Genomic DNA, 15,543 nt, shown 5'->3' with positions numbered 1-15,543 from the left:
AACCTTAAAGACAATCTCCTCAAAGCTGACACAGATAATGGTCTTGAACTTTTGTTCTCCTTACAAGCCCTACAGAGAGTTCATGAGGAAGTCTGGCCCAAGCTAAAAGAACTATATGAAGCTGGGCCTCCACCCATTCCACATCAATACAAACCGGGAGACTGGGTCCTCGTCAAGCGCCACCGACAAGAAACCCTAGAACCCCGGTGGAAAGGACCATTCCAGGTGATCCTGACTACACCTACAGCCCTCAAAGTGGAAGGCATCGCTGCCTGGATTCATCACACCCACGCCAAGCCTATAGACCCACTCTCGGACCTTGTTACATCCTTGACGGGAGAGGCAGCAACCTGGACAGTTGACCGGACCAAAGAAAACCCTCTAAAATTTGTTCTACACCATCAGCAACCTAAACTGTAACTATGATACCTACCTCCTTTATAACTCTTCTACTCTTATGGATCCCTTGTGGGGAGACCCAGGCGAACCCGGCAACATCCCCTTTTGCTTGGTGTTTCTTCCTGACTGAGAACTGGACCAATTATGCTCAGACAGAACAAAAGGCTATGTATTAGGCACTGCTGACTGTCCCCCTGGGGGTTGTAGCACTCCCATCCATCTAAATTTCACTGATTTTAAACACCAGCCAGGAAAAGCAGCACCCGCAATTTGTTTCCTCTTTGACCAAACACTCTCTTATTGTAATAACTCATGGGTAGAACAAAGTGTCGGCTGTCCATATAGGTCCTGCAAAATCCACACTGTTAAAATCCTAAAAACTTCTGAGTCCCTATCCAGTCAAACGTGGCAGTCACACAATTTCTTTAAAACAACATCAGGCTACACCTGGGTTATCTGGGACCCCTGGGACCCCCGCTGGTCTTCCCAGCAAAAAGGGGCTATGTACTTGACTTCAGGAACTACCTGGCCTAGTAGCCGTCTCTTTCTCTGGCGTTCTCTTGTTCAGATCCAGACCACCCTACACGCGGCTATACAGAACCAGGAAAGGGAATTAAATGTCCAGCTTTCAGCTTTAACTCCTACCCGCCCCTTTTCCTGGTTATCCCTATTAAGAGAAGGGTTAGAAATCGCAAACGCCACTGGCCTAGGCAATCTCTCTGCATGCTTCTTCTGCGCGGCTCTAGGGTGAGTGCCGTTAACCACAGTTCCACTTCCAGGCCTGTCTAAGGCTTCTCTCAGCCTAAACCCTAACAATAGCCACATACCACCCCCGATCCCTGACGTCCCCTTGTTCCTAAACCCTGGACAGACACAAGTTTCCTTTTGTTATTCAAATGCAGGCACTACCCTCTGTAATACAACTTCCACTCCCAACTCAACCCTCTTTGCCCCTCCCAGTTCTTTCTTCTGGTGCAATAGGACCCTATATAAGAACCTTTCCACTCAGGCCACTATAACCCTACTGTGTCTCCCTGTCACACTAGTCCCCCAACTAACCTTGCACACCCCTGCAAAATTTTCCAGGTGGGACTCCGCCCCTTTCCCTAGACCAAAACGAGCTATATTCCTCCCCCTAGTAGCCGGAGTCTCACTCACCATGTCCTTAGTTGCTGCAGGACTAGCCGGGGGAGCTTTAGGTCACTCCCTTATCAGCACTGCAAAACTCTCTCATCAATTCTCCATAGCTATGGAAGCTTCCGCCGAATCCCTTGCCTCATTGCAGAGACAACTGACTTCCCTTGTCCAAGTTACTTTACGAAACTGCCGTGCACTAGACCTGTTAACAGCCGAAAAAAGAAGGACCTGTCTTTTCCTCAGAGAAGATTGTTGTTTCTACATAAATAAATCTGGACTCGTAGAAACGCGAGTTCAACAGCTACATAAACTCAGCCTAGAATTGCAGAAACAATAATTCACCTCTGCGGCCAACAGCTGGTAGAATTCCTCCATGTACTCCCTTCTAGTGCCCCTCATAGGACCATGCATAAGTATACTTCTCTTACTCACTATAGGACCATGTATAATAAACAGATTAACAAACTTTGTAAAAGAAAGACTCAACACTGTCCAGCTTATGGTCCTGAGAGCCCAGTACCAACCTGTACTCACCGAGACTTCCGAGTCAGACATATAAGACCCAAGATTGGCTCTCAAGATACTAGAGAGAGGGGGGAATGAGGAGTGGAAAAATACTGAATATCAGAGGTCAGAAAAGTCAGGAAACTCCCCTTAATGCTAAAACAACAAGGTTATCTGGAAAGTCCCTAGCAGGGCAAGCGGCCGTTTGTGGTTTGGTCAAAGGGCAGGAACCAATGAACAGCTGACTAATGTTTAACTTTAAATGTCAGCCAATTGTAAACCTACAACTGTAAAAATTCCCAGTGACTCTGTAACTTGCTGTAACTTGTTTGTGTCTGACTATAAAAGACGGCTGAACACCAAGCTCGGGGTCTCTCCCTAGGATCTGATACCTAGCTGGAGGGAACCGAGTTCAAACTCGAAATAAAGCGATCCCTGCCGCTTGGCATTGTCTCTGGACTCTGGTGGTTGCTTTTGGGGTCATTGTGGGTCTGGGCATTACAAAGACATTAGAAGGCAAAATCACTAAAGAACAGAGGTAACCTGATTTCTCAAAAATAAATCCTCAAAGTTCCTCAAGCCACCAGTGAAATAAATTTTTATTCAGAACAAATAAGTCCTGCTACACTATGAATGCTTTTTCCAAAGAGGAGAGAATTTTCTGGATTTCCAGCTCGTCTTAAATGCCAGGCTTCCTCTATGACTACTACTGACTGCCTCAGCAGGAAAGATGTTAAATGACCTCTTAGCCCAAAAAGTGGGGCTGCAGCTCTTGATCAATTAGTAAAAACTCACTGTTGGCAAGAATTCCAGTACAAATATGATCTGGACACAGTGACCCAAATTATGCTTTAATTCATTCTGAAAGAGCTTGAAAATAAACATTTTATAAATGTCTACTATGTGTTCAGTATTTTTCATGCTTTTATGTGTTCTCTCCAGAATGAAATATTGATAGTATTACCACCATTTTTAAAGATAAGGAAAAACATTGCCCAAATTAATATGAGATGGGAAGGAACTTGCATCCAGACTTCTGAACATTCCCAACAAGTGTTAAGAAGGCAGTGTTAAGTGAAGGATATTAGCAGATATTTTACTTCCCTGTGAATTAGAAAGAAAATAAATAATCTATCTACACGATTTTTCTTAGAAACATTCTGCCAAATTTCAATGAAAAATCAAAATAAAAATGATAAATTGATATATAGGATATGAAGTAAATATTCCAAATTACTACTGCTACTACTAACTAATTAATAAAATGTGGCTCGCTGCAACTTGGAAGAATAACAATAAAATCTTCCCAAATGTTATAGATAAAATTTCAAAGGATCAAAATAATTAATTTGAATTAATATCATACTTTGGCCATATTAAAATTATTTTTTCTGTCCAGTAGAAGTAAATACTAAAAAAAAAAAAACAATACTGCTAGTGATAAGCTCTTTAGAACTTGAAGAGCTGAACCTAAGTAAAGGACAGAAGGCTTGATATATACATGTCATCAGAGTGGAAAAATCTCAAAGTATAAAAGCCTGTAAATGATCTCTTTTAGAATTTATAAAATATGCCACAGGTAGCCAGCTGGTCTAGAAGTTCCAACAAGGAAAATATGTTCATGAAACTTGTCATGAACAAGAACCTTGCATCTGTGAGACTTGCAAAGAGAGAATTACAATAATGTAGCCTGCTGGCAATTTAGCTTAGCCAGAATCACTGAAAATATATACATGATATTAAAATGGTGATGTCTGGTTCTTGTGTCAGAAATGACAATGACAAGAATAGAAAAGAATCCAATGCCATTAAAAAACTCATAGGATCACACAAAATGACCGAGAATGTCATCAAACTATGAATAGACTATGAGTTTATCTTCCTGAATCGTTTTCTTCATACTATCTAAAATTAGTTGGAAATGTGATTATGCTATATATAAGATAGTTTTTTTGAATGCGTTATTTGGAGAAAAGTCTGATCTTTCTGGTCAAAGTCTCTCCTTACAGAAAACAAACAACTTCAGGAAGTTGCAGTCTCAATAATCTCAATCAGATTAATAGTCAAATCTACAGTTTGCAATAATTTATTTCATTACCTCTTCTTATCTGGCCTGAATGCAACTATCACTGTATTTTCTCACATCCAGGGAAGTGGAAGATCAAGATTTGGAAACTCAATGACAAAAAATCATCTACGATAATGCTCTCATTTTCTGATGCAGGAAAATTTATACAATTCGGCACAAAAAATAAAAAATGTCCAATTGCTCTCCCTTAATTCTCCTCTGCTAACATTAATATTATACTTGTTACTATATTAAATTGTCGCTGGTAAAATTTGTTTGTTAAGTTTGAAATGTGATGCTTCAAATTTATACTTTAGAATGTTGCTGGTATTTAGAAATTTATAATGAATATGCCTTTGTAACCTTTGCCTCAATATCATCATAATCATAGCCTGGTGGAGTATAAATTAACAAAACTCTAATAGAAGTTTACTTGGAAATATCTATTGAAACGGACCCAAAAATTCTATTTGTAAACATTTCAAAATGTTGAAAGGCAAGATATTAGAAACTAAATTAATCTATGTAAATACAACATGGGTTAAATCAATTACGGTATAATCACAAAATGAAAAATTATGTAGTCATAGAAAATAAGGAGGTTGCTTGTTTATGTACAAATATGAAAAGTTTTCTAAGATTTAGTGCTAATTAAAATGAGGTACCGGTGTATGGAATAGTATATAGAAGAGGAAGACATATACATACATACATATACCTCTGAAAAAATATATAATGGAAACTAAGATTATTTTTTATCAAGTTCAGGGAAACTGGGTAGAGGAGAAAACAGTGGGAGAAATAATTTTTAATGTTTTCCCTTTTATATTTTAAAATTTCCATTCTGTGAAAATATTACTGGGCAAAAAAGAATTCATTCAGCAATCCTGAATTGCCCAAACCCTGCAGATTCTGAAGAAAAGCTTGTCTCTAGGACGGGCCCTTTGTGTCTCCTGGTGGGTAACCTCTCAGCTTTTGGAACCATCTGCCTGAGAAATGTGATTCTGTATAACTAAAGACTTAGACCACACTGCATTCTATGGTCAATATCTACGTTTGTATGCCTAGGGCATTGTGCCATGCTCTACCAGTTTGACCAGATAAATTTATCCCAACAATGTGGGGTAGAGCGGAGGGGTGGGAAACTAGGGGGTGAGAGGATGGGAGTGGGGAGTAGGAGAGTGAGAAATGACTGGAGCCTGTGTGATGTCAATTCTGGAAATACATGCCTATGTGATTGACTTCTAATAGAACACTGAACACCAAGTCTTGGGTAAACTTCTGTGGTTGACAACACTTCGCACATATTTTCACATATTGTTGGTAAGAGAATGGAATATTCCCCTGGGTGACTTTGCTGGGGAACACCACTGAAAGCTTGCACCTGATTTCTTCTAACCTTTCCCTATGTGCCTTCTCCCTTTGCTAATTTGAAACAGTTCACTTTCATTGTATATACCATAACCATAAGTACAACAATTTTTCTGAATCCTGTACATACCTCTAGCAAATCATCCAGTCTGAGGGTGGTCTTGGGGACACCTAACACAATTATATATCCCCCAAAATCAAAGTAAAACATTTCAAAGTTAAATTGCATTTATTGGGGTGAAATGAATTGGTAAATACGACAAGTTGATTAAACTTTCTTACTATAACCAAATTCTGTACTACATGTGAGAAATTCTGAGATAAGACCCTCAAAAAAAGTTTACAGGCTAATGAAAAAAAAATGAAACAAACTGTCAGGCCTCTGAACCCAAGCCTGAAGTAGACATCCAGATGGCCTGAGGCAAGTGAAGATGCAGAAAAGAAGTGAAAATGGCCAATTCCTGCCTTAACTGATGACATTACCTTGTGAAATTCCTTCTCCTGGATGATGAGTCTCCGAAGCTCCCCCGCCGAGCACCTTGTGACCCTCGCCCCTGCCTGCCAGAAAACAACCCCCTTTGACTGCAATTTTCCACTACTTACCCAAATTCTATAAAACTGCCCCACCCCTATCTCCCTTCAGTGACTCTTTTTCAGACTCAGCCCACCTGTCCCCAGGTGATTAAAAAGCTTTATTGCTCGCACAGAGCCTGTTTGGTGGTCTCTTCACACGGACGTGCTTGGCACAAATAAAGTGAAATTATCAGTTTATAATCCAAAAGGTTATGATTACTTCCTATAAAGAATAGATAAGAAGCTCTGAGCTCCTGGACTTCAAAGTTTATTATTGTGAAGGAAAAGCATACAAGTACTATTTTATGAAAATAGTTTTCTCTACTGTTAAAAGAAAAATTTCAGCTGAATTAAATTTAAAGGAGTTTAATTGAGCAATGAACAATTTACAAATTGGGCAGCTCCCAGAATCACAGCAGATTCAGAGACTCCAGAGATGCTCTGTAGTCAGAACGAATCAGAAGTGATGTACAGAAACCAGAAGTGAAGTCCGGATCAGCTGGATTGGTTATAGGTTGGTGTTTGCCTTATTTGAACACAGTTGAACATTCAGCAGTATAAGAGTGGTTGAAATGTGGCTGCTGGGATTGGCCAAGACTCAGCTATTGCTACAAGTAAATACTCCAAAGTTAGGTTTTTAATCTTGTCTACTTATTAGGTCAGATTACGGTTTGTCCCTAAGGGCTCAAATATAGAAGTACGGAGTCCTTCTCAGGCCATGTTTAGTTCGCTTTAACACTACTATGCTCGATTATTCATGCTACTTGTTTTTCTCCCACTATCTCTAAACCACTGCAAGATAGACATGTATATTTCTGTTTTACAGTTGAGAAAATTAAAGCTCAGAGCCTGAGTCCAAGATCGTACATTTAACTAGTCCAGGATCATGCATTTAACTACTGTAATATGGAAACAATATGACCATTCAGTACTGCAGGTGTATGAATTCTCCAAATCTTCAAGCTTTATAAGTGAAGAATTTTCAGGCTTAGAGAGATTAAGAGATACTTAGTAGCAACAGCCAGAGCCAAAATTTGAACAATTTGCTTGACTCTGAGGATTATACTTCCTTCCATTGTGTTGAAGTGTCCTACAAAACCAAGTAGTCTCTATAAACAATATTTATAATATGTAGCCTGTATTCATAATACAGACCACAGTTACATGATTATGGAGAAATAAGATTATTTTTAAAGACTTGCAAAATAAAATGTTACCAAAAATACATATCTGGACTTAAGAATTTCCAATAATGCTATATTTATCTTTAAATGTAAAATAACAATAAACAGAGAAACTTTGTTACAGTAGTATGCTTTAAATTATATGAAAATATATGCACATAAAATTGTCTAATATTGCTCAAAAATTAAACGTATGTATGTGTATAAAATAAAAAGAGGTGAGACAATCACAGCATTCTTTAATTTCAACTAAAAATAAATGAGTTTTTCTAGACACACTATTTTTAGATTTTGATTCCTTTTTCCTGAAATAGCTATTTGTATTTTGACTGTACGGTTATATAAGTCATAAGTAATCACAGAGACAGTGAAAGTTTGTCAAACTGTATTAATAGATAATGTATATATGGTTGCATCATAGTTATTAACCTAAGCACTAATTTTCAAGCAATTTCTTCCAACCGCTTAAATGGAGGCTATGTAGAGCTGTGTTCGATGACCCCCATTACTGCATTGTTATTGAAAAAGTCAAAAGAAATTTAGATTACTAGCGAAATTAAGCACATTAAAAGCTTATCTGAAACTCTAAATTACAGCCTTTGAAGATTCAAAAAGTCAGAAACACAAAGACAACTACATTTAACTGATTTAAAAGAAAAAAAACACAGCTGGAAATTTATCATAAGACACAGTGTTCATAATACAGAGCTACACGTAATTTTCATTAATGACTGTCCAAGCACTCTAAGATGCTTCAATTTAAAGACAACATACATTTCCCTTAGGAAAACACCACTATCCTAAATGTAAGGTGGCTGTAATTTTTAAATGGGAAGAATGAAGAACTCATTGAATCTTACCATACCTTATAAGGAATAAGCTAAAATATTATCCCCAAAGGGGAGTGAAGTGCAAAGACTCTCAAAGGGAGATTAGTGAAGCACATGCTTCTTATAATAAGAACTGGTGATAGCAATAGGAGGCAGACACATTCTTAGGGAGACAGAGATGGGTCCTCAGTAAAACTCAACCTTCAAGCCAAAGACAGTCTAATACCTGAAAACCAAGCTACAGATTCCAGATAAAATCCATGGACCAGACTGAGAACTCTCATTCCCATTTGGTGTGCTTCCTTTTAATTGGTCCTTATCCTTTACTTATTTTACATATACCTACCCTCCCCAATTGGTCTTTTACACTATGATGCTTCCTTCTGAATGGTGCTTTTTCCAAGACTATAGACAGGCCAGTCAACACACACTTTCCCATACCAAGCTCATAGAAACCCCTGGACTCAGCCTCGTGGTCAGCAACTCACTTTTGGGTCCCCTCTCACTGCCGAGAGCTTTTCTGTTGCTCAACAAATTCTACTCTGCTTTACTCACTGTCTGGTGTTCACATACCTCATTATTCTCAGTCATGGGACAAGAACTTGGAACTCACCAAGCTACAGGAGTAAAAGAGCTGTAACACTGGTACTAAAGAAAATAATAACGTAAATCACTGAGCCATCAAAATCTTCCTGAATTCAGGATTACAAATCTGGTAGATCAAGGCTGTGGGATTGAAGTGGTATTGCATGCTGTGATTTTACATATGGTGAAGTGGAATCACTGAAAGCGTGCTACAGAAACTGAGTTAATGTTTATATATTGCCTGTCTTGAATCCTTTAAGAAGAAAAAAAATAGTTGATGGACAGTTTGATGCACAGTTCTTATCTCTTGATATACAGTTTTCTAAATTGTTGAGATATACTTTACATACATAATTTATTTAGTATAAAGTGGGAAACATTACTCAACCTTCCACCTAATTTTATTCATGTTTAAACAACAAAGGTAGATCTAAATATCTTGGAAGAATGGAAGCAACTAGTGGATTCAGTGGAGTATAACTTAGCATGAAAAAATAGAAAATGATGGTATAGGAATAAAATACTTTTTAAGAGACTTCAACATTGGGATTATTTTTTTAAAAAGTTGGTTGATAACAATCATTTTTGTCTTTTTTATTGTAAAAATTTAAGTATAACACTGTTAGAGTAATGAGAAGCATACTTTCTTTAGTTTTTATGTCACTATCTTTTTAAATTAAGAAAACAAAATATTTCATTAGGTGCACACCAGTTGCCAGGTAAGCATTTAATTGCCTTTTCCTGAGGAATCAAAAATAAATCAGACATTATTCTTATTTTAAAATCCCTTTTAAATACATGATGGATTTTAGTTCTAAAAATTTTATCAGTAGTCATAAAAATGTGTAACATATTGATATGGTTTGTCTGTGTCCCCACCCAAATCTCTTCTGGAATTTAGGTTCCCACCATTCCCACTGTTGTAGGAAGGACCCAATGGGAGATAACTGAATCATGGGGACAGGTCTTTCCCATGCTATTTTCATGATAGTAAATAAGCCTCACGAGATCTGATGGTTTTATAAAGGGGAGTTTCCCTGCACTAGTTCTCTTCTCTTGTCTGCCACCAAATGAGACATGCCTTTCACCTTCTGCCATGATTGTGAGGCCTCCCAAGCCACATAGAACAGTGAGTCCACTAAACCTTTCTTTTGTAAATTGCCCAGCCTTGGGTATGTGTTGATTAGCAACATGAAAATGAACTAACACACATATTTAGCCTGTGGTGTTGAATCTGAATATCTACTAAGGAGAAATCAAATTTAGAAACCAAGAAAGTAAACATTCCAAGTACTGTGACATGTGGAATAGATGCTTCTTCCTATACAACTTGTGTTAGTTGCCATTCCAAAGAAAAATTTGAGTAAGAGGTTCTTTTCACATCTCTATGACGATCTTTACCCTGTCCACTAAACAAAGTTGTTTCTCCTTTGAACTCCTCTCTTTCCTATTTAAGCACCATGTATTTAGCATTTGTTTTGTAAATACATTTATTTTATTTAAGAGTTTCATAAAATAGGTACTCCATGAGAAAATTCCTGTTCATGTTTAGTGCCTTAACGTGAAGTCATTAAAACTCAATAAATGTCTGTTGAATTGGTAAATTGGGCTGTAGAAAAGTCAGATCTCATTTAAAGAGTATCATCTATGTTAAGGTAGGTTTTAAACTCTTGTTTGCATACAAGCAATAATTGGACAAAATAATTGAGACATACAGCTGCAGCTACAGAAATACATAATTCTGTATATGTAGATTTGCACTTAAAAACAAAGGTATACTGTGTGTTGTGTCTCTGACACTTCGAGTTTGAGACAAAAGCATGTTTTAGAAGCTGGCACATACCATTTAGACATAGGCAAAATTAAACACATTACTGGAATATGTTAATGATGAAAGCTGCTGTTTTGATTTCTACATTGATGGCTGCTGGCAGGAAATTCGGGGGAATTTTTCATACATTATCTTTCTGTCTTTTTTGTTGACAAACATGTTTTCAAACAAACTTGGCATGGCATTACATTGTGGTAATGACTATGTTCATTGCTGTTGTGCACAAAAGCACATGTATTAGAAAAGAAGGAGTTTGGAATTAATTTAATTAACTAATGAGACACATTAAATAAATATTCAGCAATCTGCTTAAAATGTAAGTTAAGCAGATTCATTATTCATTAACTTTGCAATATATGTAGAAAATAGAAAATCTTTACTCTTGGATATAAATTATCCTATGGAGGTGGAGCCAGATTACATAATTTGGAATTTGAGATATTTCAATCTGATTTTTTTATCTTTATTATTAATTTTTTATGAAAAAATTTGCTTCTCATAGAAATATTGTTTTTATTATTTTATATCTATTACCCAATTCTAGTATTCAAACATTTTAAGTTCTTGATCTCAGTTTCTTAATCTGTAGTAATATTCACTATTGCATATGTAATATTCACTATCGCATAAGTTGTGTGTATCAAATTAAAATGAAAATATTTATGTCATTATCCGGCACATAGCAATCACTCAATAACTGCTAATATTTGCTATATTATAATCATCATCAATATCATTATCAATTTTTGTAATGATAATGTAATCTAATATAAGCTAGTAATAAGTCATTCATATAATTTTAAAAAGTTCTGCAGCTTTTCTATAGAAACACTTGGTTGTCAGTTTCTACAGATAAATCAGATGTTTGAAGGGAACTAATTGTTGTTAATTTTCATGGATTAAACTAGACTTATTTCTTTTTGGGCTGTCAAATAGACAACAGCAAAATAGCAACAAGTGCTTTAAAAGGAATGCACAATGTTCTCTAATAGCACATAGTAGGTGGATCTAAACTGACTAAAAAGTTTAGGGAAGGCATCTCAGACAATGAAACATGCTGAATTCTGAAAAATAATTGAAACATATTGAGTAAAAGTTATAGATAGAAGAAGTTGCAGATGAAAGAAGCAGCATGTGTAATAGAATGAATGTTTGAGAAGCATGCCACATTAGGGAGTTTTATGTGTGATAGAGGTTATCTCATCTTGATTTTGTAGGGTCCATGGAAATCACTGGAGGTTATAAAGCATAAGTGGAGAAACAGGTGAGAAAGAAGACTAAATGAAAGAGGTGAATTATATAGAACCTTGTATGGGTTGAAAACTATTTTAAATTTATTCCAAAGGCAACCAAGAATCAACACAGATATTTTCATTTGATATATAGATTTTTTTAATGTTTGAGATATAATTTACATACATAACATATTTTGTTTTCAGTTTGATAGGTTTTTACAATTGGATATTTGCATGTAACAACCACCTCAATCAAGATATAGAACATATCTATCACCACACAAAGTTCCCTCATACCCCATTTAAACAAATGCCCTTCCTCTGTGAAGTAACCACTTTCTGATTTCATCATTATTTTACCACTTTTGCTTCTTGGTTTTTATACAATGGAATCATAGGTTTTGTATTTTTTGTTTGTGCTTGGCTTCTTTTGAAAAATATGTTTCAGAGATTCACCATATTGTTGAATATAGCTTTACTTTATTTCAATTTGTTACTAATGAACATTTCATTGTATGTACACACAACCATGAGTTTATCAGTTCTTGTATAGATGGATATTTGGGTCATTCCAAATTGGAACCATAATACATAAGCCTGCTATAAACATTATGTGCAATTTTTTTTGTGAACATATGTGATATGGTTTGTCTGTGACCCCACCCAAGTCTCGTCTTTTATTGTAGCTCTCATAATTCCCATGTGTCATAGGAGGGATCAGGTAGGAGGTAATTGAATCATGGGGGAGGATCTTTCCTATGGTGTTCTTGTAATAGCGAATAAGTCTCAAGAGATCCAATGTTTCATAAGGGGTGCTTCCCTGCACAAGCTCTCTTTGCCTGCCACCATGTAAGACATGGCTTTCCTCCTTTTTGGCCTTCCATCATGATTGTGAGGCCTCCCCAGCCATGTGGAACTGTGCATCAGTTAAATTTCTTTCCTTTATAAATTATCCAGTCTTGAGTGTATCTTTATTAGCAGTGTGAAAACGGACTAATACAATATGTTAAATAATCTGAAGTGGAATTGTTTCATCATAGTATGGAGGCATTTATAATTTTATTAAAATGCTGGTGATTTCTCTAAAGTTCTTGTTCATTAACAGTCTCATCAGCAATGTATGAGAGCTTCGATTTCTTTAATTTCTTGTGAGCACTGTGAATATTTTTGATATCAGCCATTCTAGGAAGTGAAACATGGTATCTTATATTGGTTTTGTAGGGTCTATGGAAAATTTCCCCTTCACTCTCTGAAGGTTTGCTGAAAATGATCTGACAAAAGGAAGATAAAGAGTAGATGAGGCATACAAATTTATTTGAACATAGTTTTATGTGACGTGAGAGCCTTCAGAGGACCCAAAGGTACAGGGGAGATTGTTCATTTTTATGATTAGGTTCAACAAAATGTGGACAGCCTTGTGAAAATATGACTGGACTAAAAAGATAGGACTGCTGGAGAGGTTTCAAGATGGCCAAATAGGAACAGCTCCAGTCTACAGCTCCCAGCAAAAGTGACACAGAAGGCGAGTAATTTCTGCATTTCCAACTGAGGTACTGGGTTCATTTCACTAGGGCTTGTCAGACAGTGGGCGTAGCCCACGGAACATGAGTTGAAGCAGGGCAGGGCATTCCCTAACCCAGGAAGTGCAAGGGGTCAGGAAATTCCCTTTCCTAGCCAAGGGAAGCTGTGACATATGGTACCTGGAAAATCGGGACACTCCCACCCTAATACTGAGCTTTTCCAATGGTCTTCGCAAACAGCACACCAGAAGATTATATCCTGTGCCTAGCTTGGAGGGTTCCATGCCCACGGAGCCTCGCTCACTGCTAACACAGCATTCTGAGATGGAACTGCAAGGTGGCAGCGAGACTAGGGGAGGGGTGTCCATCATTGCTGAGGCTTGAGTAGGTAAACAAAGCGGCCGGGAAACTTGAATTTGGTGGACACAAGGCAGCTGAAGGAGGCCTGCCTGCCTCTGTAGACTCCACCTCTGGGAGCAGGGCATACCTTAACAAAAGGCAGCAGAAAATTCTGCAGCCTTAAACGTCCCTGTCTGATAGCTTTGAAGAGAGTAGTGGTTCTCCCAACCGCGAGTTTAAGATCTGAATACAGACAGACTGCCTCCTCAAGTGGGGTGCTGACCCCCAAGTAGCCTAACTAGGAGACATCTCCCAGTAGGGGCCGACTGACATCTCATAAGGCTGGGTACCTCTCTGAGACAAAGCTTCCAGAGGAAGGATAGGCAGCAACATTTGCCATTCTGCAATATTTGCTGTTCTGCAGGCTCCATTGGTGATTCCCAGGCAAACAGGGTCTGGAGTGGACCTCCAGCAAACTCCAACAGACCTGCATCTGAGGATCATGACTGTTAGAAGGAAAATTAACAAACAGAAATGACATCAACACCAAAACTCCATCTGTACGTCACCATCATCAAAGACCAAAGGTAGATAAAACCACAAAGATGGGGAGAAACCAGAGCAGAAAAGCTGAAAATTCTAAAAATCAGAGCTCCTCTTCTCCTCCAAAGGAATGCAGCTCCTGGCAGCAAGGGAACAAAGCTGGATGGAGAATAACTTTGATGAGTTGAGAGAAGAAGGCTTCAGATGATTGGTAATAACAAACTTCTCCTAACTAAAGGAGGATGTTCAAACCCATTGCAAAGTAGCTAAAAACCTCGAAAAAAGATTAGACAAATGGTTAACCAGAATAAACAGCACAGAGAATCCTTACATGACCAGATGGAGCTGAAAACCATGGCATGAGAACTATGTGATGCGTGCACAAGCTTCAGTAGCCGATTTGATCAAGTGGAAGATAGGGTATCAGTGATTGAAGATTAAATGAATGAAATGAAGTGAGAAGAGAAGTTTAGAGAAAAAAAGAGTAAAAAGAAATGAACAAAGAAAGCCTCCAAGAAACATGGGACTATGTGAAAAGACCAAATCTACGTGTGATTGGTGTACCTGAAAGTGTTGGGGAGAATGGAACCAAATTGGAAAACACACTTCAGGATATTATCCAGGAGAACTTCTCCAACCTAGCGAGGCAGGCCAACATTCAAATTCAGGAAATACAGAGAATGTCACAAAGATGCTCCTTAAGAAGAGCCACTCCAAGACACATAATTGTCAGATTCATCAAAGTTGAAATGAAGGGAAAAAATGTTAAGGGCAGCCAGAGAGAAAGGTTGGGTTACCCACAAAGGGAAGCCCATCAGACTAACAGCAGATGTCTCAGCAGAAACTCTACAAGTCAGAAGAGAGTGGGGGCCAGTATTCAATATTCTTAAAGAAAAGAATTTTCAACACAGAATTTCATATCCAGCCAAACTAAGCTTCATAAGTGAAGAAGAAATAAAATCCTCTACAGACAAGCAAATGCTGAGAGATTTTGTCACCACCAGGCCTGCCTTACAAGAGCTCCTGAAGGAAGCACTAAACATGGAAAGTAACAACTGGTACTAGTCACTGCAAAAACATGCCAAATTCTAAAGACCATTGATGATAGGAAGAAACTGTATCAACTAACGAGCAAAATAACCAGCTAGCATCATAATGACAGGATGAAATTCACACATAACGATAGTGACCTTAAATGTAAATGGACTAAATGCTCCAATTAAAAGAAACAGACTGGCAAATTGGATAGAGTCAAGGCCCATCAATGTGCTATATTCAGGAGACCCATCTCACATGCAGAGACACACATAGGCTCAAAATAAAGGGATGGAGGAAGATCTATCAAGCAAATGGAAAACAAAAAAAAGCAGGGGTTGCAATCCTAGTCTCTGATAAAACAGACTTTAAACCAACAAAGATCAAAA

Source organism: Rhinopithecus roxellana, chromosome 18 (genome assembly GCF_007565055.1).
Source record: "Rhinopithecus roxellana isolate Shanxi Qingling chromosome 18, ASM756505v1, whole genome shotgun sequence".
NCBI classification, from domain to species: domain Eukaryota; kingdom Metazoa; phylum Chordata; class Mammalia; order Primates; family Cercopithecidae; genus Rhinopithecus; species Rhinopithecus roxellana.
The sequence above is the reverse complement of the archived record's forward strand: the minus strand, read 5'-3'. Positions refer to the sequence as shown.